Raw genomic sequence first — 27,349 nt, forward strand, 5'->3', positions numbered from 1 at the left:
AGAATAATCAGAATATAATTTAAAACCCTAATCACTTATAATCTAAAAAAAAAGAAAAAAGAAAAACCCTTCTAACTTTTATAATAATAATAATTAATATATTAATTTTTTTTACATATACATAAAACATTAAACGATAGACTTTTCTGTATTGAAAAATTAAAAAAAAAATTTTGCGTAAAGTTAAATAGCAGAAACTAAATCTCCTCTTTTTAACACAATTCCAATAAAATTGGAATATAATATGCTTAATTGTCTCATTCCAGCAATTTGTTCGTCCTTTTTCCGGAATTTAATATAAGACTTAAATTTTGTAAACAGTGAAAGATGTACTCATACATAATTGAGGCGCTCAGCATATTAATGGTCTATTGCGATTGGAATATTTAAATATTAAATTTTTAAGGAAATTTTTATAAGGCAAAAACGGAGTTATTTTAAAATAGAGTAAAAAGAGGAATAAACTAAGTATTTTGAAAATACAGAACAATTCTTTAGGCCAATACAGCTCTATTGAACATAATAACACATTTTTAAAAAAATGTTGTATAGGTCACTGAATGTGTTGAACACCTCAATTATAGATTTCATTAATTCCAATAATGCTAAACGAAAAATGACCCTCTTTTTTAACTGTTAAATATGCAACATTAGATGAAATAACTTCTTCATTGTTGAAATTAACCCTTATTGAGTTTTCTACAAAATTAAAACAGTTTCACGAACTCTAACATTTTCAAAATAGTTTCAGGAAATCAATTCACCTTTAATAGTTCATTTTGTCTCCTCTTCCAAATTATCGCCTCTCAAAATTAAATTTCAATTTTCGATATCTTATATACAAATATTAATTAATATATTTTTAATATATTAATTCAAAAAGATTCACTTGCTCAAGCGAAATGTGCTGATTTACAAGCCATTAATATAATGTGAAATTATTTTGTTTCTTCCTACGAAAATATCATAAGACCGCACAAAAATATTATTTTTACTTTGTTTTTTAATCTTTTAGAACACTATAATGATGCCCAAATTATATTCTTCCCTTCTGCATTATCTTCTGTATTGCTTGTATGAGAAAACATATATAACCCAGAAAAGGAAAAATTACTGTGTTCAAAGGATTATTCAAACCATTCGTTTAACTCTAGATAAAGTAAAATATTCCTTTTGGAAATAAAGTAGGTAAATATTAACTTCAATATTAAAATTTTATAAAACCCCTAAAACCTATATCTCTTCTTTTATAATATAAAACACAAAATAAGTCATCTTTATTAATATTAATAATTACTCGAAAAGAAAATGTAAAATAACCATGTAAAATATTTTAATTTTCCATTTCAAAAATTAAAAAACATAATGAAGCTATCAAATTTTATGAATTTCACTTTAAGGAATTAGTATAAAAAATATAATAAAATATTTTTCTTTTTTTTTTTTTCATTGTTATCCTTAAAATCCTTTAAAATCTCTTTATTACTAAAGAATTTTTATCTTTGTCACGTGTTTATATCTGAAAAATATGCTAGGTATAAGTACCCAATATATATATATATATTTAGCAAGAGAAAGAAAATTTATTTTATGTAGAAAATGAGAAACAATAAAAGTATATAAAAAATCAAAAAGGAATTTTAATAATTATATAAAACTAAATTGCGAACAGCGATATAGAACTTAATATTCGCGAACTTATTGTATTTTTATAAAGACTCAATATTTCAGGAGCATTGAGAAAACAAACACAAAGGTGCTTTGAATATTAAATTAATTCTCTTGTATTTTTTTTTTTTTGAAATTTTTGTGGTTTTACAGAATTTTACAGCGGCCCGATGTTACAGGTGTTTTCTCAACTGGAAAAATAATAGTGATCGACTTCGGGAAAAACTTTAAATTTCTCGTGGAAAGCTTTGAATACAGAAAATGATTTATAAAGTAGTTTCGTTAGTGAATGTTAAACAAAATATTTATTAGTATATTCTATTAAATTCCAGTACACAGACGTATTCGGATCTTCTAGTATGAATAATATAGAAATCTTTTCTAAAAATAATTTATAGCTAAATTTGTTGATTGGGTAAGAACCTTTTATGATTTTGCTCCACCACATAACATATAGAATTAAAACAATAATTAATGTTTCTAATTATATTTATGTATGTATGTATGTATTAATGATATAATAATTATTTTAGAAAAACTGAAAAATATCCTTTAAAATTCCATTAAATGAGAAAATTCTTCACAAAAATTTGCGATTCATCTTCTAAATTAATTTGCCTAAATTTCCATTTAACCTTTAAATATCATTCCTATTTTCTAACAAAAAGCACAAAAAAGGTTTACTATTCTCTTTTGTATAGGTGCCCTATTAAAATGATGATCATGTAATATTATTATTCATATAACACTAGTATGTAAGTATATATACAACTATATTGACCCTATACAAAATATATACATTAAAAGTGGGAAATAATCGTTGTAAATTTTTAAGTCATTTTGTATTTTAAGTTTTAACATTATCTTTTTTAAATGTTCTTTTTGTTAATATTCCAACATAAAAGCATTTAAAAGAGGAAAATTTAGAAAAGAGATGACCAATTAAATAAATTACTAATGTACCCATTATAAATTCAGGTATGCCTATACTTAAGTTTCATATATGTACAGGTTGCAAATACTGACGATGCCACAATTTCTTCGATGGCTGTGGAATTTTCAAATACTAAGTTAGTTCATTTTCAAAAAAAAAAATCAGATAATTATTAAGTTTCCGAACATTTATTAGATTTTCTTATTGTAGTTTGGAAATTAATTCAGAATGTCCTTAGTATTCATTCCAAGGTAAAAATCATAGCTACTTACAAATTTTGTAATTAGCCTGTATATAACTTTAAGAGAAGAGAGCTGTATAAGAGAGCTTGTTCCGTAATAGAAAATTTTTTAAAATGTTTCTTTTAATTTTATCCAAAATAAATAAAAAACGTACCATTCTGCAAAAATATTTCCATAAAATTCTCTTATTACATTTATTTTTGTAATTTTCAATATTTTCGCCTCGTTTTGACAAAATTCATCTTATTTGAACTTAAAACTTAGTCACACAATGCTGGTCAGTCAATTAATTTATCAATTAGTTTTATTAGTTAAATTAATCTCTTTGAGAAAGAAGAGTTTTGGTTATTTTGCCAGCTTAATCTCATTTGTTGCAATAATGTTCTAATTTTTTTTAACATATTGAATATTAGTGGATCACAAGGGAAATTGGAAAATTTTTCTTGAAGTAAGCCAATGAGTCACCTACGACACAATAATTTCTTTCTTCTGGTCTCGAATGCTGATTTTATTCAAACATGATATAGTGGTACACTGGACTTAAAGCAAAAAATCTGTCATGTAACACATAGCGACTTTTTAGTGCCCAATGTGTAAAATGTTTCTTAAAGTTTTTTCAATTTGTTAAATTTCTTTTTAATTATTTTTTCTACATATAGTTAGAAATGTAGTAGCGAAATAGAGAAACCTTATATATACAAAATAAAATAACCTATAGATCGTATACCTATATAACAAAGGAGACAACAAGGCAAGATTTTTCACATTAAAAAAACTCATTAAACACCTGCTTTATTTTAACATTTCTTTTTTTTTCATTTAAAATCCAGTAAATTTATAATCCGTAACTTAATCTAAGATCTTTTATTTTTTTTCTGTATTTAATGTGTTTTTGTTTATTTTTGCACATCTGGAATCGATTTAAAAGGGACAAAATAAAATAAAAGAAAATATTCAAAATTAAAGAATTCGATAAGGCAAAAACTTTTTTAAAATTAAGAAAAGTTACGCCACCAATTCTTTAATAATCTCTAAAAATGGAAATTTTTATTTTGATCATAAATCTTTTGTTGTTCTGAAGAAATGTGATTAACAGAAAGGAAATATTTAATTTGAAATTTAAATATTAATTGAGTTTTTAATGCCATAAATATAGATGATGACTTGACCAAATACGTATGCATACCAGTTATTGTAATTTAAATGAAAAACCAGATGGGTTTTTTTTCTAATGAAATATATTCGTGCCTTAGAATCACGGTCTTACAATATAATCAATATTTTGATCCAATGGCTACTGTAAAACGAAGGTAATTTTGGTACAAAACGCAAATCCGATTGTTGCTATTAATGTTTCAGAGAAATTGAGTAATTTAAGACAACTTTTTAATTTTTTTTTTTTAGAAATTAAAACCAAGATTTATTTCGCAGTTTTTATTTATCAAATCAAAAATTTTGTTATTTTTATAAATGCTTACATTTCAAATTTTAAAAAGTTGTTCTAACAAACTAATTTTGTAAAAACGCTTTAAAAATTATTGTTCATTATAATCAGAAGACGTATTCTTACTCCTTGACTTATGCAACATGACTTCAAAATAGCTACTTTGTCATTAAGAAATATGTACATATTTAGATTTCTTTCAAATTTATATAGGTAGCATTGACAAATGCCAGTATAAATTTTCATACCGTCCTAAATTTCCTTGTTTCGGTCAAAAAACTAATATAATAGCATATTTATTCAAGTATTGAGCTATCATATAATTCATAGAATTATAAAACAACTAGCTTCATACATAGAAAATCATCGATCCATAACAATTTACAAATTTTCATTTCATAGTTAAACTGTTATCCACACAGGAATAAAACTAATAAAAAGAGTAACAATCAAGTTCATGTTGATAAAGAAACAGACTTAATAGAATTCAAAAAATCTTATTGGATTTTTCATCAAGATATCTATATATATAATCTATAAGTCATTTCGGTCAAGCCTATTTTAGATCAGATTAACATAATAGCTAAAGAAAAGATATTTTCAACAGTATATGTATAAAGAACACACACATGTATGTACATAAATATTTAAACATAACCAAATAAGACAAGACATACAAAGCCTATTTAAGACAAATGGTTTAATTCGTACATTTTCATTTTAGAAAAAAAAATATTGTTTTTGGAAAAAATAAAAGAAAAAATTTTCACCTTCATGATTTTTATTTTTTTTATTATTTTAGTAAAACTTTTTCTGTAGAAAGAGCACCTATACGCATACATACCATGTACCATATATGTAAGGATCATATAACCTACTCAACTCCTAAATTCTTAGTTACAAAAAAATCCCTTCTTACCAATGCATACACACATGTACACATACGAAAATAAACAATGAAAATATTTTATCACAATAAAATAACAAGAAAAAAAAATAAGAAAGCAAAAATAATGTAAATAAAAAGTTCTGGTTACGAAAAATGAAGCATAGGTTAAAGAACAAATTTATACAATGAAAACTCAAAACAACAACTAAAAATTGTTAAAATCATTCAAAAAAAAAAAAAAGCACAATATACAAAAAACCAAAAAAAAAAAATAAAGAAAATCTTTGAAAAAATTAAACAAAATGGAGAAAAAGAGAAATGAAAAAGAATTTTTAACCAACATGATAAATGAGAAAATCTTTTCGGAACGGTCTTGCAATGTAAGCAAAAAATAAAAGCAATGAAGAGTAAAATACGCAGACAAATACAAAACAACAAACAAACCATAATAGAAAAATTCTCAAGTGTCACGTGCATCATTTCATGTTCACGTTATACGATTATGCTTGGTTAAAGTTACCGTTACAATTTGCAAACCGACGTTTCGATTAGCACCATTGTGACGATTTTCTATCACTATCTGGATCGTTAACCATTCATCACTGTATTTCAGAATTAAGTCAAGGCATCAGGGTCACCATTTTTTAGGAATCCGTCATTTCCAACAACCTCTTTATTTCCATCCAATTTTCCTCTAGTTTAATCATGTCTGTCCCTTCAAACGAGAATAAACTGGCTTTATGTAGAAATTCGTGAAAATTGTTAACTCTGACGAATTAAAAGAGAATCATAAGCTAACTGCATGGTTCGTGAGTAATCGATTTCTTTTTATCGTATCCTGACCGTGTTATTTTAGCTGTTCTACCAAATAATCTACGATCTACATTCAGCAACTTCACTTGTATTGTTCGAAAAATAAACTCAAATTGTACAAATTTGCAACAATTTGAATATTCAAATTTTTAATGGTATTGTTGTTAAATTTTTTATACTCTGGCTACACTATTATTTACCCAACTATATAATATAACTATACCCAATTATATAATACGCACGTATACATATATGTATATTCTTCCAAATATAAAATTCATTATAAATGTTTACATAGTTTAAAATAAAATGATTCTCTGGAACAAAAATTGAAAAGAATTTAAAATAAAATGAAAGAATATTTTGTTTTTAATCCAACAGGGAATGTTGGAGGATTCCTCTTTCAAATGAATAAGTAATTACGGTCGGTTATTCAGTTATTTTTCATAATTTTCTTTTTTGTTTTTCTTTGAGTTTTTTTTTATTGGTTTCGGAACTTATTTTATTTTTATTTTTTGTATTTGTTTTCAATATTGATATTAAAGTTTGAAGAAGGATCTAACATTATCTAAGGAACTGATGGGGGAGCAAATATAATTTTTTAAATAATTTCAAGAATTTAAATTCGCAGATCGATATCTAGTGTAAAATTACAGTAATTAATCAAAACGAACTGAAAATTTATGCTTCTGAAAACGCATTTTACCCATAGAACATACAAATTCATTTGTGAGTCACAGATGGAAATCTTAATTAGAAAATTTGAAAAATTATGATTATTGTATGTAGTTGACATTTTAAATGACACGTTTTATATTTAAAAGCCTTCACCTTTTCGGTTCAGGTTGTTGTCTTAAATGCAAATTAAGCCAGTCATATTTATATAAAAACATATTTTTAACCAATAAACTTTCAATTTTGGATATTTTCATCATAATGAATTTTAATTAAGTTCAACTATGTTAAATATCGTCTATATCGTCTCAATTTGGTCTATAAATATCGCTCTATCGTCTCATTTTCGTGGTCATTATTCGATAATTTTGAAATGGATCCCACAAAAATAATGTCTATTGGGTAATTAAGTAATATAATTAGGCACATAGAGCCGGGTGATATTGTATGTCATTTGAATCTTTAAACATTCGCCTCTGTCAGCAGTCATATAAAATTGCTTTGGGTTTTAAGCGATTTTAAGTCGAAAGAACGATTCAAAATAAATTTCTAAATATAAAAGTTAAACCAAATGGTATGATACCAATTCCTTTTATAGCTCTCATTAATTTTTTAAGCATGTTAACTTCCAAAGTAGTTGATGAGATCAAGTGATAAACTCTATATATTTTCATATTTGCAATTTGAAACTCCATGAAACATGATTTTATAAGCATTTTCTTTTGCAACTTAAGCGAATCACCAGCATTATGAATACCCTAAGGGAATTAAAACGAGTTACATATTATCCTAACCAAAATATATTAAATGCCTTACATCAAGAATATATAAAAATAAATTTATAAGCGAAAAATACATAGAAACGACAAAAAACGAAATTAAAGCTTCTCAATTTTAAAATTTTGAATTTTCTTTTATAAAGTATGTATGTATAAAATGCCTAGAATCTATAGATTATATTTTTTTAAATTGATTTTCAAAATTGATTTGGGTTATAAATTTTCTCAAAAGTTTATTTAAACTATTTTTCTAACCAATAAATAAAACTCATATGCAAGATTTTATAAACTTTTAAACGAAAATCAAGTTAATTTGCTTCTATTTAAATTGCATAGTTTGCTGACTGTCATTTAAGAACTCATGCATGCAATTTTAAAATTTGCAATAACTAGTTGATTGTAAAATTGTTGCGCGTGCATCTAAGCAACTAAACTATTGTGTTAATTCAAATCGCGTCTGTTAACTAAAAATTACAATGAGTTTGTAAAAAAATTACAATTATGAAAATTACAATTATTAAACAAAATGGAATACAAACAGGCAATCAAGCAATTGCAAAACTAAATATTGCATATTTGCCTGAAAGCTAAGAAACTGGATTTATCCAATCAAATATCCCTCTTCGCATCATACAAACTAAATTTAATACACTTATTTGACTAGGTAAACAATATAAGCAAACTATTTAATCTTATGCCGTTCAGATCACACAAAAATTTCACTAAAGTCTTGCTAATAAAGGCAAATCAAGTTGCTGTTTCTCAAAATTGTCTTTTGATTTTATTTATTAATTATTTGCTACATATTTTTTACATATTTTTACACTTACTGCAAATCTTATAAAAAACTTTTTCAACTAAACCATCCATAAAGTAAAAGCTATTTAAGTATGTTTGTTATACTCATAGTAAGAGCCAATCGTACTAAAATAAATAAGATAGCACTGATTATTTTTGGCTATAAAATAAATTTTCGATTGACAATCAATCAGACCAGAAATTACTTATTTATTACGAAAATTTTTATTGATGTCATATTTAATAAATTTTAATGGAACGAAATTCACCCTTGGGAATTTTAAAAATGTGATAACTGATATACTCGTACATTCATACATATTACGACATTTTTTAAATTGCCGTCTTAAAAATTTTTAGAAAAAAAAATCCAAGTTCAACAGGGTTCAAGAAATAGATAGAGTTTTTGAAGAAATAAAAAATTTAATAAAAGTTTTTACATTTTTCGTCTACAAATTCTTTATTTTAAAATAAATGTAACTGTTTTAACATTTCTTTTGACAAGACTATAATTAACCCAAAAATTTTTCATAAAATGAATAATACCTGATCTAACGACTTGGAAGTAAGTTTTATTTTCTCTAAAAAAATTTAGTAAATAAGTAAGGTTTGTTTTTATTTAACACAATATTAAGAAATTAGTTTGATTAGGGAAAACAATAGTAAACAAAAATACCTCATTTATAATAAGTGACGATACACAAAAGCAATAATTTTCTTTGAGCCCGATAAGGTATCCCTTTCGAATAGCATGCTTATTATTTTTAATTCCCTGAGCTGGTAGGAATGCCGATTTTAGTACGGTTTATAAAATTAGTCTAAATATAAGAAGAGACTGAAACAGGAACTAAGGAGAAGATGAATAATAGAAGTACAGAATTTAGTTAAAGATTGAACCAGATCTACAATAATCTGTGCTTTTACATATCCAATTATTTGAAGATATTAGTGCTATCAAAGATTGAAGGCGATTGAAAGAGAGGTGCCTTGGTGAAATATTAGGCTGACTACGATATTTCAATGAAACCATATAAAAACGGCATGAATTCGAAATATGTTTAAACAGAACTTAATTTAATCAAGTTGTAATTCTTAAACTGCATAAATATGTCATCGATAAAATATGCTTTGACAAGATATGTAAATTATTCTAATATAAAAAAGTCTTAATTCAAATAAAAATTTTAATTATTCAAAAATGTTAATTCTTACACTTTTATTTATTGTTCTCGCTTTTGTTAAAAACTATACATACAAAATACAGACTTAAAGCCTTCACTTTTCTTTTGTTTTTACTTTACAGACTTAAGACCCTCATATATGAAGTTTGGCCAGCTTTTCATCGCACAATTCCCTATCAACGTTTTATATTACAAATAAGACATTAAAGTGGAATTCCCTCCAATAAACTGTTCATTTAACAATTTTTGTTTATTTAATAATTTCAATCGTAATAAAAAGAAACACCAACTAGACACACCACAGTGTGTTATTAAAACAAACAAAGGAAAAGCAGAAAATATTTTTCACCATATTTCTCACCAATTATTTACAACGTCATATTTGCATTCACAATGGATCTTCGCACAAAAGAAGGTTCTCTTTTATTTTTTTTGTGCGGTTTATAAGAAAAACATAGTCCTTAAACTTTTTTAATCAAAGATAACAACAAAAAAGAAAATAAAGAGCTAAAATCCTAAAGCTAAATATCCTTTTTGTTATAACCTAAATAACACAAAAAAAAAAACAAATAACGTCAATAAAACTTACAATGCTAAGATGAACTTCTCCGGTTTGGAAGAATCCTGATGTTATCTGTTTATTCCAACGTTCAGGAAATTAATAATTATTTTTTTCTTTTGCGTTTTTTTTATTTTATTTTATACTATTTTATTATTTTAAGAAAAGTATACCGAGAAATCGAGTCAGAACCGAAATTTAACATTTAGATTTTAAATTTTATTTAGAAAAAAATTTTTTTTATATAATTTTTTTTTTTCGAGAAATTCCTTGATTTTTATTTGATTTTTATTTGATTTTTATTTTATAAATAAAAAGTAGTAGTATAGTTGTATATTTTTAATATTTATAATAACATATTAACAACGTGTGTGTGTGTATATAGTGTTTATTAGTGTATTATATAATGCGATTTTATATTATAGAAATTTGAAGGATTATTAAGGTTTTATAATTTTAATAGAATTTTGTTTTTTTTTTTTTTTGTAATTTTGAATGAATAAAATTTTTAATATTTTTGCGTTTTTTTTCTTTTAATTATAATTATTTTTTTTATTATTATAATTATGATTTTAATTTTAAAACTTTTATTATTGAAAAATAATTTAAAAAAGGAAAATATTTTTTTTTTTATCTAAACAACATCATTTTATGAATTTTATGAATTTTATGCTTGGAACTTTATTAAACGACGAAACATTTTTATATTTCCTTGTGTTAATTTTTATTTTTGTTTTATTTTTTGGTATTAGAGTAAATTTTCTCGTTTCCTTTCTTTCTTTCTTGGGTTCTACTATACGTTTGTCCTTTTGATATGTAAGAGAATATTATTGTGGTTGTCTTGATGGCTGTTCCAAAACTGAATTTTATTTAAAAAAAATATTTTTGTTTTCTTTATTTCAATAAATTTATTCAGAAAAATTTTTTTTTCGCAATAAAGAAGAAAACAAAAACTTATTTCTGTTTCTTTTCAGGATTTTTTGCTCCTTTCGTGTTTTTTTTCTTTTCTTTATCTGGAAATGAGAAAAAAAAAATAAAAATATTTATAAATGTGTGCATTATATAATTTCTTTTTTTTCTGTTTTGCAAAAAAATGTATAGATATAAGTTACAAATTTATACTTTCTAATTTTAATATAAATAACAATAATTTAAATATACAATTGGCATAACGTATACAACAAAATATATAGGTATATATTTTTAGGCATGTACATATATGGAAATTTTGAAAAAGAAAAGAAATGAAAATGAACCTAAGTGTATATTATATAAGGATTTGTATCTTTAGAACTTATGACAGCAAAAATAACAAAACATAACCTATATCCAAAATTCGGGTTTGTATTTCTTTATTATTTCTTATATTCATTTTATAATATTAATTTAAAAATATTTTTTTGTAATCCATTGACAGAGTGATGTACCAATTACTTATGAAAATGTAAAATTTATTTTAAATAATTATTTATTCATTATTTATTATGCGGTATTGAAGCACAAAATGTCAACTCAGAAACTTAATAGTGAACACAGAATGCAGGTAGAATAAGTTTTATGATTGATTACTTTTACGCTGATCACGTTTTTCATTCAAAAAACTAACTTTTATTTTGAAAAATGCCAGTTTAACTTTGTCAATCTAAATATCCTGCAACTATTTTGAAAATTTTTTCTGAAAAGAAATATTTCTTATATAGCATTTTAACCTTTCTAGCAAATAACCTTTGTTTATATGCCGAAATTGTTCAGAATGCAAATTTGTATCCTCAATGTCAATATGGAAATACTAACACATTTAAAAAAATTTATTGTAATTTGGAGAGAGATGCTTAAAAAACTTTTCTTGCAATTGTAAAACAGAACTGTTTTTGCCTTAGTTTTTGTTATATTTTATTAAAAGGCAATTAAATTTAATGAGTTTCATAACGCGAATATTTCATAAAATTGAACATCGAATAGAATAATAATTTTACAATCTGCATATGGAAAGCTCTAATTCTCCTTTTAACTATTTAAGTCAGATACATGCTGGCCTTTATATAAATCTTTGAACGTAAGCCTAAAAAAGCTTATAAAAGATTTGGATTAACTATTAAAACCTGGAAATGTTCAGATTTGGAAATCGATAAAATATTAAGGATGTGGTCGAATAAATGACAATGGTCGAATTTGATTCTTTCAAAACCATAATAATTGTTGTGCTGTTTTGTATATTTTTGTCTCAAGTTGAAACAAATTTATTGAACCTTCTTTAAGAAATAGCATTTTTAATCATATACAAGTTCTACTAAATTTTTTAAGTTTAATTTTATAGTAACAGAATTTTTGAATTAAATTTTCGAATCAATTTTAATATCAGTCTGTCTTACATTTGTCACACCTAACACTTTTATGAACTTGTATAAAGCATTTTGAAAAAAAACCTACTCTAAAAATAGTTTTCCATCTAAATTCTTAACTAATACAAAATTCTTTAATTCATAGAACAGAAATTTAGAATAAGTTATAAAATAAACAAAATAATAAAATGGAGGATAAAAATTTACACATTAAACAACTATAGTTAAAATTATTTCATGATAAACTTTTGAATTATTAAGGGCTATTAAAACTTATCCAATCATGAGTTCTCTTTTTCATCAATCATAGTCAAGTGAAGGTTAACAAAATTTGCTTAACAAAATTTGGTTTTTATTTTGAGAATTTTCAAAATTTCAATTTTCTTATGTCCATTATCTTCATTACCAATGTAACTTTCTTATTAGTTGTGAATAAAGATACATTACTAGGAATTTTTGCTATTGAATCTAAACAAAATTTTATACAAAATGTCTTAAAGATGTACTTAAAATCTTAAAAATGTTCCTTGTCTTCAAATAAAACAACAAATTCTCATACAAAGCGAACAAAACCAAAAAATATATTAGAAGTACACCTTGTATAACAATAGCAACCGCTACACAGTCCTAATAGTAAAATAATGAAGTGGAATTATTAAAAAAAAAAAATGAAATTATAATTATAACTATTAAACTTAGTTAGCCAAAATTAAAAACTACTTTAATCATTCTTAATATTGTTAAAGTCCTACTGCTTCATCTTGTTACATTTACGAAATTCTGCATAGCTATTCACAATTTTCTTTTTTGTGGTCAAAACATATTATTAATTTATGTGTAAATGTATATATTTTTACAATATTAAATTATCTAATAGAATAATATGTTTACGTTCGATATTAAGATTGCCAACTGCACTCTCAAAATTTAATCATTTCCTTTATTTTTTATATTCTTCATATTTTATGTTATTTCGATTAAGTTATCACTTAATAATGCGGAGAACAACATAATTCCAATAATAATCATATATTTTTTTTTCATTAATAAATTCTTTCAAGAACTATTTTGCGCGGTTTTGAAATAGACTGTTAGTAGATAGAATTTTATGAATGGTTATTTTAAATTAACACGGTTTTCGTAAATGACATTGTCATGAAACGGTTGAAATTAAAACAAAAAATTTGTTCTGCTTCTTCATTTTCCGTAAAATCTATTTGATTTTATTTGTGTTAGACATAGGCTTCTTTCATTTTAAATAAAAGTATATTTGTTACACTATGTAATCAAATGGAAAGGAGTAATTTAATAAATTTTAGAGTAATTTAAGAAAGAGCAGCAATCTTGATATTTATTTCCACAATTTTAGGCAGAGAGAAAATTGAATTTTGTATCGTTAGGTAACCTTTTATATAGGAAAATATAATTTTTTCGTGAACCTACAAAATAATTTTTTTGTTTTTTTTTATTTTATTTTGCTATAAATGTCTACTATTTAGAACATTTCCAACAAATTTGGAAAAAAATGTTCTTATTAGTTCCGTTCTATCCGTCGGTCAAGATTTTATTAACTATACAACACCAAATTCTTAAAGACAGAAAACAAACGGATTCTTGCGACAATCCTATTTCTCTACTCCAAGTGGAGAAATAGGATTCTCTACTCCAAGTGGAGAATAGGATAGGAAGTGGAGAATAGAACAATTACTTTATTTTTAATAAAATTTTTAGTATTTTTTGGTAATTTTGGTAAACAAAAAAGAAAACAGTGAATGTCTTATTATAAAAGAATGTAATTATTTGACATAATTGACCTAGTAAATAGCCGAAACCCCCCTATTATGTTAATGCTTTTCACAACTCCTTCTCTATCATCCCTTAAAAGTATGCAATTGTCTTAGCTTGATAAAAGGAAATGTGCTATTTTAAAAACCATTGGTTAAAACCCAAATTTATTTATTTTTATTTCATAAATTGGATTTAAACCATAATACTGAATTTCTTTTGTGATTTCAATCTTTTTGGAATTTCATTTTACAAATCCCCATTTTATTACATTATAACATAGATAGACATATACACACTTATATATATATATATAATAACAATCAGGATAACTATAATGTCCACGGTTAATAAAGCTTTTTTTCCATACAAAAAAAAATGTATTATTTTAACAAAAAAGTTCTATTACACTTACAGATTATGTTACAAGCGCAAAAATGTTTCTATTCTTCTGTGTTTATATTGTGTCCCCCACAACAAAATTTAGCTATAATAATGTTAAGGAAGAACAACAAGATATACACATTTAAATTTAAATTAAGCAAAATAAAACAAAGTTAAAACCAATGAAAAATCACTTTGAAAAAATTATTATGTCTTATAAATTTTAGGGATTTGTGGCAGAGTTTGTTGGAGAATTCAAAATACTTGAACATAATATTGATTGAATTAATATGAGTTTCATTACGAATATGTCCCAACTTTATTGATTTTACATTAACTTTGTAGTAGAAAATATTAACATGCAATGAACCCTTGTAAATTAAGGAAATCTCATTCTTATTAAAAGGAACTCTTATTGTATTAAAATAAGTGTTGAATTGTGCAGATATACTTCATATATTTAAAAAATTTTTCATCCTATTTCTCTAGTCTTTCTCTTTTTCTTAAATATAATTTTTAGAAGTGTTTATTTATTTTTTCTAACTGAAAAAAAATCAGAGTACAAGATCTAACTCTGTATAACTTCCTATGCATATAAAAACAATAACGTTCTAAGTTTTCGGATTTTGAGACTTGCAAAAGTTAGTACCGCAGTATTTTTAATTGGTCTCATTTGTTGCCAACAAATAACTAACTCACTAACATTTCAATCTCCAAAGTTCGTAAAAAGTTACTAAAACATCATTAAAACTTATCCCACACAGAACATTCTTTTCTATAAATACGAATAAAGAAATCCTCTTCATTTATTAAGTGAAAGATAGTTAGTAGGAAATGAATTTGTTTTTTCATTTTGTAAAAGCTTAACGTAAAAGCTAAAAAACATAAGAGTAGAACACCTAAATCGTAAAACCTTTTATATTTATACAGAAAAAAATGTCGAAAATTATAACATTTTTGTTAAAAAAATGTACACAACTTGTGTTTTATTCTGTTAAACATATAAGTCGTTTTTCCTATTCCTATTTGGGAGCTCTCTTGATTTACAAACTTGACAGATATAATAATATTTTACTACTATTATTATAACATTTCTGTTTCTTATGTTTTCAAGGATACGATTATGATTTTAAATCGCCATGCATGCATAAATGAAATATAACAAAAGAGAAAATGCGCGTAAAACAAAACAGAAACTAAATAGCCATTAAAATACTTCAAATACACAAAAAGCAGTTTAATATTATGATCACTACTTTCACCTTATGACGTCTATTTAAAATCATTTAAAAAATTTGCCCAAACTAAACCAAGTCAAATTATTATTTTATCCTGCTTTGTTTCCATTTATTATTTCTTTGTCGGTTTTCATTCTCTAACTCTAACGCTTTGTATATTTAAAAAATTTTCTGTTCAAGGCTCTTTTCTCCGCATTAATATTCACAGTTTTCTTTAAAATTTATAAAAGTTTTTAACCAAAATGAAAAATATTTTTTTTTAATTGTTAAGAAATTGTTATTTTTTTGGCGAAAAAAAAATTCAAAATTTGGTTATTCTTTTGGTTTTTCATTCCGCTTACTTTTTAATTCATTTTCTTTTCATATAAAGTCATTTTCAAGGACATACAAAAAACATTTATTTTAAGGCTAACTCTGGTGTTGTTATCAAGTACAAAATATTTATAAGTGATAAATATTTGAGAAAATTCTATGGAAAATGCCAATATATGCAAAATCTACAATTCAATTGCTTTAAATTTATAAAAAAATTGAAAAATTTCTATTTGACCTCATGCAAAATTTAAAATAAAATTAGTAATTAATTAAAAATATTACCTGAACGTAGTTTACCTATGTCACTTCGCTTGCATTTATGTAATGAACTTTATTTCTTATTAATTATTATTAACTAGTACATTTTGATTCTGGGGTTCCTTTTTACTTAAAATATTTTAATAAATGCTTTTTACTTTTAGTGCAGCCGGTAGAGAAAACAACAGATTACTAATTCAATTCCAATATGAAGAAGAAAAACTTTTGCCAAATTTGTTTTGTTTTCTGGTTTGTTTCTTTGTTTTTAAAGTCTCTTAAAACAAAGAGATCAAAAGATTAGACTAATAAACTGAAATAACGCAACTATTTCCTAACTTTTTATTTCAAATTTTAACAAAAATTCAATGAATTTTTGTTTGTTTTTCTTGCAGATTTCCATACAGATTTTTTAAACAAGTAAAAACGTTTCAGTCGGTATGAACCGATTGAATTATACCCTGCACCTTTCATTGTTGTATAGCAATTACTCAAACCTGTGAAACTATTCTATAGAAACTTCACGGATATGTCTGATCTATAACTGAACACACAACTACCAAGTTTCGTGAATCTGACTTTATTATTTTTCCAAATATTTAAAATTAGCTTTTGGAGTTGTACGGCAGGTACCCGAACCTGCCAAGCAATTCCACTAAAACTTCGCTAATATATCTGATCTATAATTGGACACACAACTGCCAAGTTTCATGAATCTAACTTTATTACTTTTCCAAATATTTAAAATAAGCTTTTGGACTTGTATGGGAGCCACTCGAACCTGTCAAGCAATTCCACCAAAACTTCAGAAATATCTTTGACCTATAATTGGACACACAACTGCCAAGTTTCATGAATCTGTCTTTATTACTTTTCCAAATATTTAAAATAAGCTTTTGGATTTGTATGGGAGCCACTCGAACCTGTCAAGCAATTCCACCAAAACTTCAGAAATATTTTTGACCTATAATTGGACACACAACTGCCAAGTTTCATGAATCTGTCTTTATTACTTTTCCAAATATTTAAAATAAGCTTTTGGACTTGTATGGGAGCCACTCGAACCTGTCAAACAATTCCACCAAAACTTCAGAAATATCTTTGACCTATAATTGGACACACAACTGCCAAGTTTCATTAATCTGACTTTATTATTCTTCCAAATATTTAAAATAAGCTTTTAGACTTGTATGGGAGCTACTCGAACCTGTCAAGCAATTCCATCAAAACTTCAGAAATATATTTGACCTATAATTGGACACACGACTGCCAAGTTTCATGAATCTGATTTTATTATTTTGCCGAATATTTAAAATTAGCTTCTGGAGTTGTATGGCAGGTACCCGAACCTGTCAAGCAATTCCATCAAAACTTCAGAAATATATTTGACCTATAATTGGACACACGACTGCCAAGTTTCATGAATCTGACTTTATTATTTTGCCGAATATAAAAAATTTGCTTTTGGAGTTGTATGGCAGCCACCCGAACCGGTGCAGCTATCTCATTAAAATTTTTAGAGCATATGTAGAATATAATTGGACACATGTATACAAAATTTTATATTTGTACCTTTATTAGTTTTTGAAATAATTAAAATAAACTCTTTGAGTTGTATGGCAGCTACCCGAACCCGTTGTCCGAATTGGTCAAATAACAATAGGGTTCGTCCTTGGCACAAAAGAAGCAACTTGTGAAAGTTTGGTGTCGATTGCATTATTCGTTTTTGAGTTATCGTGCGATCGGACGGACGGACGGACGGACGGACGGACGGACGGACGGACGGACGGACGGACGGACGGACGGACGGACGGACGGACGGACGGACGGACGGACGGACGGACATGTCTAAATCAACGCAGAATTTTACGCTGAGCAAGAATATATATATATGTCCATACCCCAGATGACTCCTTCAAGTAGTTACAAACTCCATACCAAAGTTAATATACCCTTCACGAAGTGCAGGGTATAAAAATGAACTTTGTAGTTTTACTCTACCTGTAACACGGATTGATAAAAAGACGGATTGTCTTTTTATTGAGCTTCTTTAACCTCAACGTTCAAAATAGATAAATTGAATATTTTACTCAGTTATTTACCAATGAGAACATTATTTTTTCATTATAAGAATTCCCCTAAATTTATGCAAACTTATTTGGTAATAAAAGAATTATTTCATTGGGACATTTTTATTAGCTTTTTATATTTAATGATTTATAAGTCAAAATTAAATTAAGGGCTTTAATAATTGATTCACTTAAAAGATAATTTTAAACATAACTAGGTAGCGTTTAGATAAGGTAAACATGGAATTAATCAACTAGCTATATTTATACCCTGCACTTCGTGAAGGGTATGGAGTTTGTAACTATTTGAAGGAGTGATCTGTGATATGGACATATATATATATTCTTGCTCAGCGTAAAATTGTGCGTTGATTTAGAAATGTCCGTCGGTTCGTCCGTCCGATCGCACGATAACTCAAAAACGAATAAAGCAATCGGCACCAAACTTTCACAAGTTGTTTCTTTTGCGCAAACGACGGCTATTATTGTAATTGAGCCAATTTGGACAGCGTGTTTGGCTATACCATACAACTCAAAGACGTTTTTTTAAATATTTCAAAAACTAATTAATATAACAATATTAAATTTTACAAAGATGTGTCCAATATTATACACTACATATATTTTGAAAGTTTTGACGGAATGGGTACACTGGTTCAGGTAGCTGCCATATAACTCCAAAAGCTAATTTTAAATATTTAAAGAAATAATCTGGATTCTGAATTAATGAAATTTGGCAGTTGTCCAATTATTGGTCACATATATTCTTGAAGTTTTGTTGGAATGACCTGACAGATTCGGGTAGCTGCCATGCCATACAACCCCATAAGCAAATTTTAATGATTCTAGATATTTCAAGAACAAATTTTAAACTCGAATTTCTAACGTACAGAGTATAATTCGGTCGGTTTATACCGACTGAAACGTTTTTACTTGTTTAGAACTTAATTTATGGTAAGAAATTTTGTTTTAAACTTGATAATTAAAATATTAAATCTAACATTAGTTCATAAGTAATTTTAAATTTAAATTAAAGTTGTCTCAACAAATATATGGTCCTCCCTTCTACCTTTACTTCTTCTTTTTAATTATAAAAAAGTTAGTTTTGATTATTTAATCGAAATAAATTAAATCATAATGTGAAATTGCTTAAATTAAAAATACTTTGTGTATAGCGCATTCACATGTACAAAGAAGAAATTAATTCTGTTATCGTTTCCTTTTTGTCTAAACAAATTTATGTTTGAAGTTTCTCTGTGTTCTTGTTTTCCAACGAAAAAAAAAATCTTAATTCTGATTCGATCGGAAATGAAGAGTTTACTGTTTTAAGGCATCATTTTAATGTTTTTTTTTGTGCTCTATTAAAAAAACATTACAAAAACATTTTGCCTCTTTGTTTTTTCTATAGAACACAAATAAAAACTGAACACTTTCTATATTCAAACACAAAAACAATGGAAAAAAAAATTTTATCTTGCAATTTATTCTAAAATTGATTACACCTCATTGCAAAAAAGAATAAAAATGATCAGGTGCATGAACAGGAAATTACAAAAATTTATTACAAAGTCCTTTTTTTCCTAGTTTTTTGTTCTACTTCTCTTTCGAAAGTAAAATGGTTTTTACTATACAAATGCGTTACATACTCGTATACAGATTAAGTTAAGAGAACTTGTAGTCTACTGAATTGTTTCTTTGTATAACACAGTAAATTCAATTCATTTTTACAAGCAGAATTTTAAAACAAAAAAAAACAAAATAAATTTTTTTGAATTTAAAATAAAAAAAAAAAGTTTTAACTGAAATAAAATTTAAGACAGCTATCTGGTAAACTTTTCCATTATAAAAATACTAAATTTAAATATTTCTCTTTTTTTATGTTTTACATATTATTTCTCTTTTATATCTCGTGTACTGTGCTCAAAACGAAACGAAATGAAAACGAATGTCAGTTTCAATATGAAGTTTAAAATCTCTTTTCATTTTTAATTTCGTAACAAAATTGTTCGTGTGTGTGTAAATGCTCTTGGAAAGTGGTAAAAGAATCTCGTGAGAGTCTTAAGAGAGCTCTAATTTCTCATGAAAGTCGTAAGAAGAAGATGAATTTATAGTTTTAAAGTATTGACAAAATTTTCATACATATTCCAAAAATTTGTTTATCAAATTCAAATTAAAGCACCTTTACAAACGGAAATTTTTTTAAAGTAGAAATTTTTTTTTAAGAGAGCTAATCAGATGGTGTAAATAATGCCAAAATAATGGTGTAAATGTCTATCTGAATATCAAGCTTGGAGAGCAAATCAAAAATAAATTCCAAATTTATATGGAGTTTAAATGGAAGGTGTAGCGGAATTTATTTGTGTGAAGGAAATTGATCAATATTTTTGGCTCTACTGATTCTACATAAAGAATACTCAAATATTTCACAGAAAAAAATAAAAAAATATTTCAAGCGGCATATTTCGAAAACATTAAGAATTGTTTTTGTCTTTTCTTCCAATTCAAAATTTCAGAAAATATTTTCAGCTTGGAGGCCTGATGGTGATTCTGAAAGTAATACTATAACATATACAATTTGTTAGTAGATCAAAAATTTGTAAAACTTTTGTTCCGGACTGGGTGCCAAATCTCAAGCGTTTCCGAGTTCCACGGATTTTAACGAATTTTCACGAAATATTTATTTATTCAGGTCTTTTTGATTATAACTTTGGTGCTGAAAAAGATAGGAACTTCAAACAAACAGTTTCTGAAAGGCCTAGCAAAGGGCTTAGAATAGAAATGCTGCTTCATTCTGTCGAAATACTAAGTATTCGAACTTTAAAGAAAATTAAATTTTTCCCTTGATTTTTTCAGTTTTTTCTAACTAGATAATTTCGTAAGAAATTTTTTAAAACCTTAAAATTTTTTTAAAGAATTTTGCCTAGCTGCTTACGCTTAAATTTAAGTCCTCAAACATCAAAGCATTTTTTTATGTTACAGAAGATGTAGCACAAAAACCATTTCCATGTCAAGATTTTAAAGGCAAGGATTTTAAGCTTTATAATTATCAACTATCATTAAATTTTGGTGACAATAGTCACTCGAAAAAACAGTTGACATTTTTAAGAGCCGTTATTTTGATAAAAAATCTGAATTTTAATGTTTTTATTGAAACCAACAATAACAAAATTAAAACGAAATTTTATACAAACTTTTTAATAGAAAAACAAAAATTGAAAAATTTTAAATTTTTGAAAAGAAAAACTAGAATTTTGTATTAGGAAAAACAAAAAAAAATCTAGTAATCAAAAAAATTTTTTCGAAACTTTTCTTGGTAAAGAAAATTGATAGGTTTTTAATTTTTGCCAATTTTTATAAGAAATGGTACCTATATGGTTTGAAATTTTTAAATGCATTTTTCTCAGATTGGGTGCAATTTAAAAATTTGAAAAAAATTTTTCTAAATCCAGACACCATTTGGCATCTAAAGGTATTAAAATTATCAAGCTGGAGCGAATTTTTAAAAACATGCCATACAAATTTTGACATTTATTTTAAGTGAAAAAAATTTTTTTTTAATAGGAAAATTTAATTTTTTTACACAAAATGGAGTTTGTAAATGAAAGTGCATTAATATTATGAAGCTAATAAATAATTAATAAATAATTTAAAGGAATTAATAAATTTTCAGTAAATTTTTCAAAAACTAAAATTGGTATACGGTTGATGCACCTAAAGATGTACTCCAGTAAAGCAATTAATTTATAATATGCGATTGAATAGAAATATGTTTGAAAAAAAAAATAATTTTTTGCCAAACTAGGTGAATTTCATAGAAGAATTTCGTGTTCGTTTTGAGAAATTTTAAAAATTGTTTAACTTAATTTTAGTTTTATCTATATCTGGTTTGATTTTAATGGATTATCTTCTGTAACATAAATACGTGTTTAATGCTTGAGGACTTAAATCAATGTTTAAACAGCTGGGAAAAATTTTATAAAAAAAATTTCAAGATTTTAAAAACTTTCTCACGAAATCATCTAGTTAGAAAAGACTGAAAAAATCAAGGAAAAAGTTTTATTTTCTTTAAAGTTTAAATGCTTAGTATTCTGAAGGTACATAAAATACAGAATCAAGCAGCATGTCTATTTTAAATCCATCACTAGGCCTTTCAGAAAATGTTTGTTTGAAGTTCCTATCTTTTTCAGAATAAAAGTTATTGGATTGTTTGTATATTGTATTTTTTGTTTACATTTTTTTACATTTTTTAATAACAATTAATATACTCATCTTAAAGCATTCCAAAAAAAAGATGGAAAAATACTTAAAGAGAGCTTTAAAGTAGAAAGTTAAATTTTATACACAAATGGAAATGTTTATTGTATTTAAACCAAAAAATCCTTTTAATAATTTATATTTAATATCTTGGTTAATTTTTGATATCCTGAAATTTTAACTTCTTTCATAGTCTATTAAATGTCCGCTTTCGTTAGAAGAACATTATTTTCAACTCCATCCTTTCCAAATTATCATCTTTCGAAATTCATAATTTTTCAATTTTCTACGCGCCTTTGGTTTCGAAAACAACAAGCCTTTCTAAATTTCTTTGAAAGCAAATAACAAAAAATATAATTATTTATTTTGACTCACTTACTTAAACGTCGAATTCGAACATAGCGAACACTTCTTATATATTTTTTTTCTCATCTCAAATGTATGCAATATTTTGAAATATTTTGGTATACATATTTACGAAATATTGTTTTTGAAAGTAATTGTTTTTGAAAGCAATATTTCCACTTATTCAAGGAACAGCATTCGTTTAATTCAAATTTATTTCAAATGGTGTTTCTACTACATATATTGAATGGTAAGTCTATTTATTCTAATTATTATATTTTCAATATTTGGTCTACATAAACTTTTCAATTTGAAATGATTTAGATAATTTCAATCCAAATCTGTATTTTATTTTTATTATTTCACTTTAATTTAATGAAAAACTATTTAAAAAATTGAATCCAATCCCACAATAGCAATCACTTCTATTCTTCAGTTCATTTAAATTTTTTTTTCATTCATTTAAATATATCAAATATATACCTTAAGATATAACAACAGGTATACAACATTTACCTTATATCTTCACAAAAATGAAAAGAAAGTAAAATAACTTAAAATTGAATTCTTAACTTTAATACTGGTACATGCACATGAATTTCTCCATTAGTCTTGATCAATAAATATTTTATAGAGAATTCTTTAAATCTATAAATAAAATGCATTCTCTTAAAATCTGGTAGATTTGAAAAGACTATACCAGTAAACAAAGAAGCTAATAAAATAAAATATTCTGTTATATTAAAGGATATAGAAGAAGAAAAAATTATAGAAATATAGACACTTAAAAGATCTATTGAATTATTTTATAATCGAAGAGAATAAAGTTTTTCTAATTCAATACCGTCAATACATAAAAGAAAATTGTGACAACAAAGGATTCTTTTAGGTTTTTTTTTTCCTATAAAATATGAATTTTCAGATATTCTGGTTACTTCTTTTATTGTTAAGATTTGCATTAAAAATAAAAATATTGAATTTTTTCGAACTTCTACAGTGAATTTTAAATTGTGCATTTAAATTCCAAATAATTTTAGTTTTAAAAATTTTTATATATTTGTATAACATAAAAAAGTATGAAAAACTGAATACATATTTATATTTTCACATGCCTTGAATAAAATTTGGAAATATTAAAATTCGACTGAAAATTTTTTCGACCGTGATATTTCGATCAACGAGATATTTAAAATTAAAATAAAATTAAACTAACTGGAGTAAGTATTTTGAACAATCCAATGCCCTATCTAAAAAAGAAAACTCTGTCGCGCATAAATATTTCCTCTAATATACAACTATTATTATTTCTTCAAAAATTTAGTCACATGTAGAAAGAAAATTTTTGTGAGCTTCAATCGCTAGCCAAATTGCATTAATCGTTAATATTCTGGTTTCAATATTCGCCAGTAAAATTTTCAATACTTTCTTTCAGAAAACCATAACATGACGTCATAGTATAGCCTTGTTGATCCTTGATTAAATTAAGGACTTCGCCAGCCCTACACCGTGGTTGATATCCATTCACTGCACCATAGTAAAGGGTATATTAACTTTAGTGTGGAAATTTTAACTGTTAGTCCGTTAGTCCTGCCCACCTGTTAGTCCGTTAGCCCTCTGCTGTACTAATTCGGTCAAAAAATAAAAGAACACCATGAATTTCTGTATTATTCAATCGGCTCCATTAAAACATTTTTTTTTTTCAAGATATTTGCTTCATAGTATTCTCAACTCTTAAATTACTAAAAACTAAAAAATTTTCGTAATACTGTAATGCTTTACTCATGGAAATTTTCAATGATTTACTCAACGATAATAACTAAAAGACTACAAAATCCAATTTAATATTTCATTTAACTTAAAAATTTTAAAATTCCAATTTATGCAATGGTAAATTATTATTGACCATTAACACTTTGCTTTTTTTTTATCATCAACAGTTTCATAAACTGATTACAATTTTTGTTTTTTTCTTTGACGATGCTCAAATAAACAAAGTAATTTCATGAGTTTTGTAATCATTCGATCTTTTTATTATAAAAAAAATTCCCCTCACAGCATATCCAAATCACATGCATTACATTACAAAGTATGTATATGTATGCATTCAATTTCATTTTTTTTTCTTTTACATATATATATATATATACTTGTGTTTTTATTATCATTTCCATCCATTGCTAAACCATCAACTCAAATGCAATAACCATTAAATTTTAAGAAGCACATATGAAAAAAAAAAAACGAGTTGATTCTTTATACCCTTGTACGTCTCGTTCATATGAAGGAAACATTTATGTCCATGAATTTATTCAAAGTTAGCAAATATATATAAAATATAAAAAATACTTTTATGGAACTACAATTTTATGCTTACCAATATAAATATAAAAGTCAGTATATGTAGAGTAATAGAGCTAATATGTATATGATTTTTAATATAAACTTTTCTTGAATCTTCATCATTTAAGAAGCAGTCACCGTTTATTATACAACTTTCTTTTACATTGTATAATTTTCTTCGATATCTTTAGACTCATCATATTGTACTTTTGGCCTTAGTCTTGTCACTCAATTTAAATTTTAATGAAAAATTGAAAAAAAAAATAAAATCAATTTAAAAATCACATAAACTAGGAAGTCCCGATGATTTTTGGCAAAAAATTATATTTTTTAACGGTATGTTGTCTGGGACATATCCTGTAATTTTTGTATTTGATTAAACAATAAAAACTAATTGACTAACTAAAAAATTACAAAAAGATCTTGTACAAATTTTGGGTAAAACGAATGGAAATACCGAAGTTTACTAATATCGAGAGGTGATTACTTGAAAGAGAAGATACTTTTTTTTCGGAAAAGTACTAAAAATGAAGTTTTAAACAATTTCAACGTTATCAGTAACTATTGACAAAATCTCAAATTGACATCTATCTTTATGCCTATATCAATACAATAGAAAAAGTTAATTGCATTCTTTATAAAAAGAGAAAACCAAGAATACATATTTAAGTTATGTTTTCGCAGTCTTTGAGCTAGTGCTTATAGAACGTTAAATATCGTCCCCATATAAAGGGGACAAACAAACGAAACTGCAAAATTGTATTGCAAAAACTAATTTTAAATAAAGTCTTTTTAGGGTCTTAATAGCAATAATTACGATTAGACTTAGAATAAAAATTTCTACAATATCATAAAATAGACTATGACGTTATTTAGAGTGAAAATTTTAAAATCATCTCGGTTATTCCTGCATTACCCCACAGATTTAAGAACAATATTTTAAAGTTTCTTTAAGCATACAAAACTTTTGATAATTTGATTAAAAAAATTAAATTATGCTAAATAAATGTGAACACTATTTTAAAATTCATAAACAAATAAAATTAATAGCCAAATTAATCAATTATTAAAAATAAGTTAAAAGTTGTAGATGTAATGAGGCTCAGTTAATACTTTTTTAATCAAATTAAACTTTCAATTCTTTAAATTTTAACTCTAAATTGCATAAATTCACTTTTTTTTCAAATTTTCTTTGTTTTTAATTTAAAAACGTTTTCGTTACTTCGATTCTGGAATACAAGTTTAGTTTACTTTTATACTTTTACCTTAAAGACACTATTTATACAAGACTTCTATTCTTCTTCTATTTTCAAAACTAAATTCGAAACAAAATTATTTAAAAGTGCACATTCTTTTCATCAATTAATAATAAAATTAGTCTTTTATATTTTCCGCTTGCATATCTCTAGGGAAACAAAACAATAAGATCTACCTGTATAACAGTTGAAAAATGACTGTGATATTAAATTGAAATAGTTTGTTAAGAAAAAGTTTAACGAGCCCTGTGTTGCAAGTAACTGACGTCTCAAAATATAATATTTTGTTGTCACAAAAGTACTACATGGAAAAAAATTTGCAAAAAAAGGGGATTTTGAGCATATTGAATTTTAATGGAATGAATTACATATTTAACATTTTTTAAAAACAAATAAAATTTAAGATTCGTATAAGAAAAATATTATTAAACAAACATGTGAAAGAAACTGAACCGAAATAAAAGTTAATTTGATGAGTTATTCTTAAATCAAGCGCTTACACTTTGCCACAATAAATTGACTACATTACTTTTTGAATTGTGAATTTTTCTCGAACATAATTTGGTTTAATATTTTATTGTGTACACTCATAAATAAAAGAGTAGGAGGGCTAAATGAAAGCAATAAGTAATTAAACTAAGTGAATCCAATAAGTTTCTATATTTCTAGAAGTAATAACCTTCTAATAGTTACATTTAAGATTAGTTGGGTTGAGAGGGATTTAGTAAAACGATACAAATAAATTCACGGTATGCTCATATTTCTAGTAAGCCTAACAATAAAA

At 25.4% G+C, this 27,349-nt stretch overlaps 1 long non-coding RNA gene across 1 annotated transcript in view; it reads right to left on the reverse strand.

Moving 5' to 3' along the window:
* The window catches only part of LOC129613833 (uncharacterized), a 56,014-nt gene that overhangs the window by 14,819 nt on the left and 13,846 nt on the right, over positions 1 to 27,349 (reverse strand). Inside the window, exon 2 of the long non-coding RNA XR_008697343.1 lies at positions 10,013 to 10,995. This is a non-coding gene — a long non-coding RNA (uncharacterized LOC129613833). The remainder of the gene's footprint in view (positions 1 to 10,012; positions 10,996 to 27,349) is intronic.

This window comes from Condylostylus longicornis, unplaced genomic scaffold (assembly GCF_029603195.1).
Source record: "Condylostylus longicornis isolate FDR11 unplaced genomic scaffold, ASM2960319v2 ptg000001l, whole genome shotgun sequence".
Taxonomy (NCBI): Eukaryota; Metazoa; Arthropoda; class Insecta; order Diptera; family Dolichopodidae; genus Condylostylus; species Condylostylus longicornis.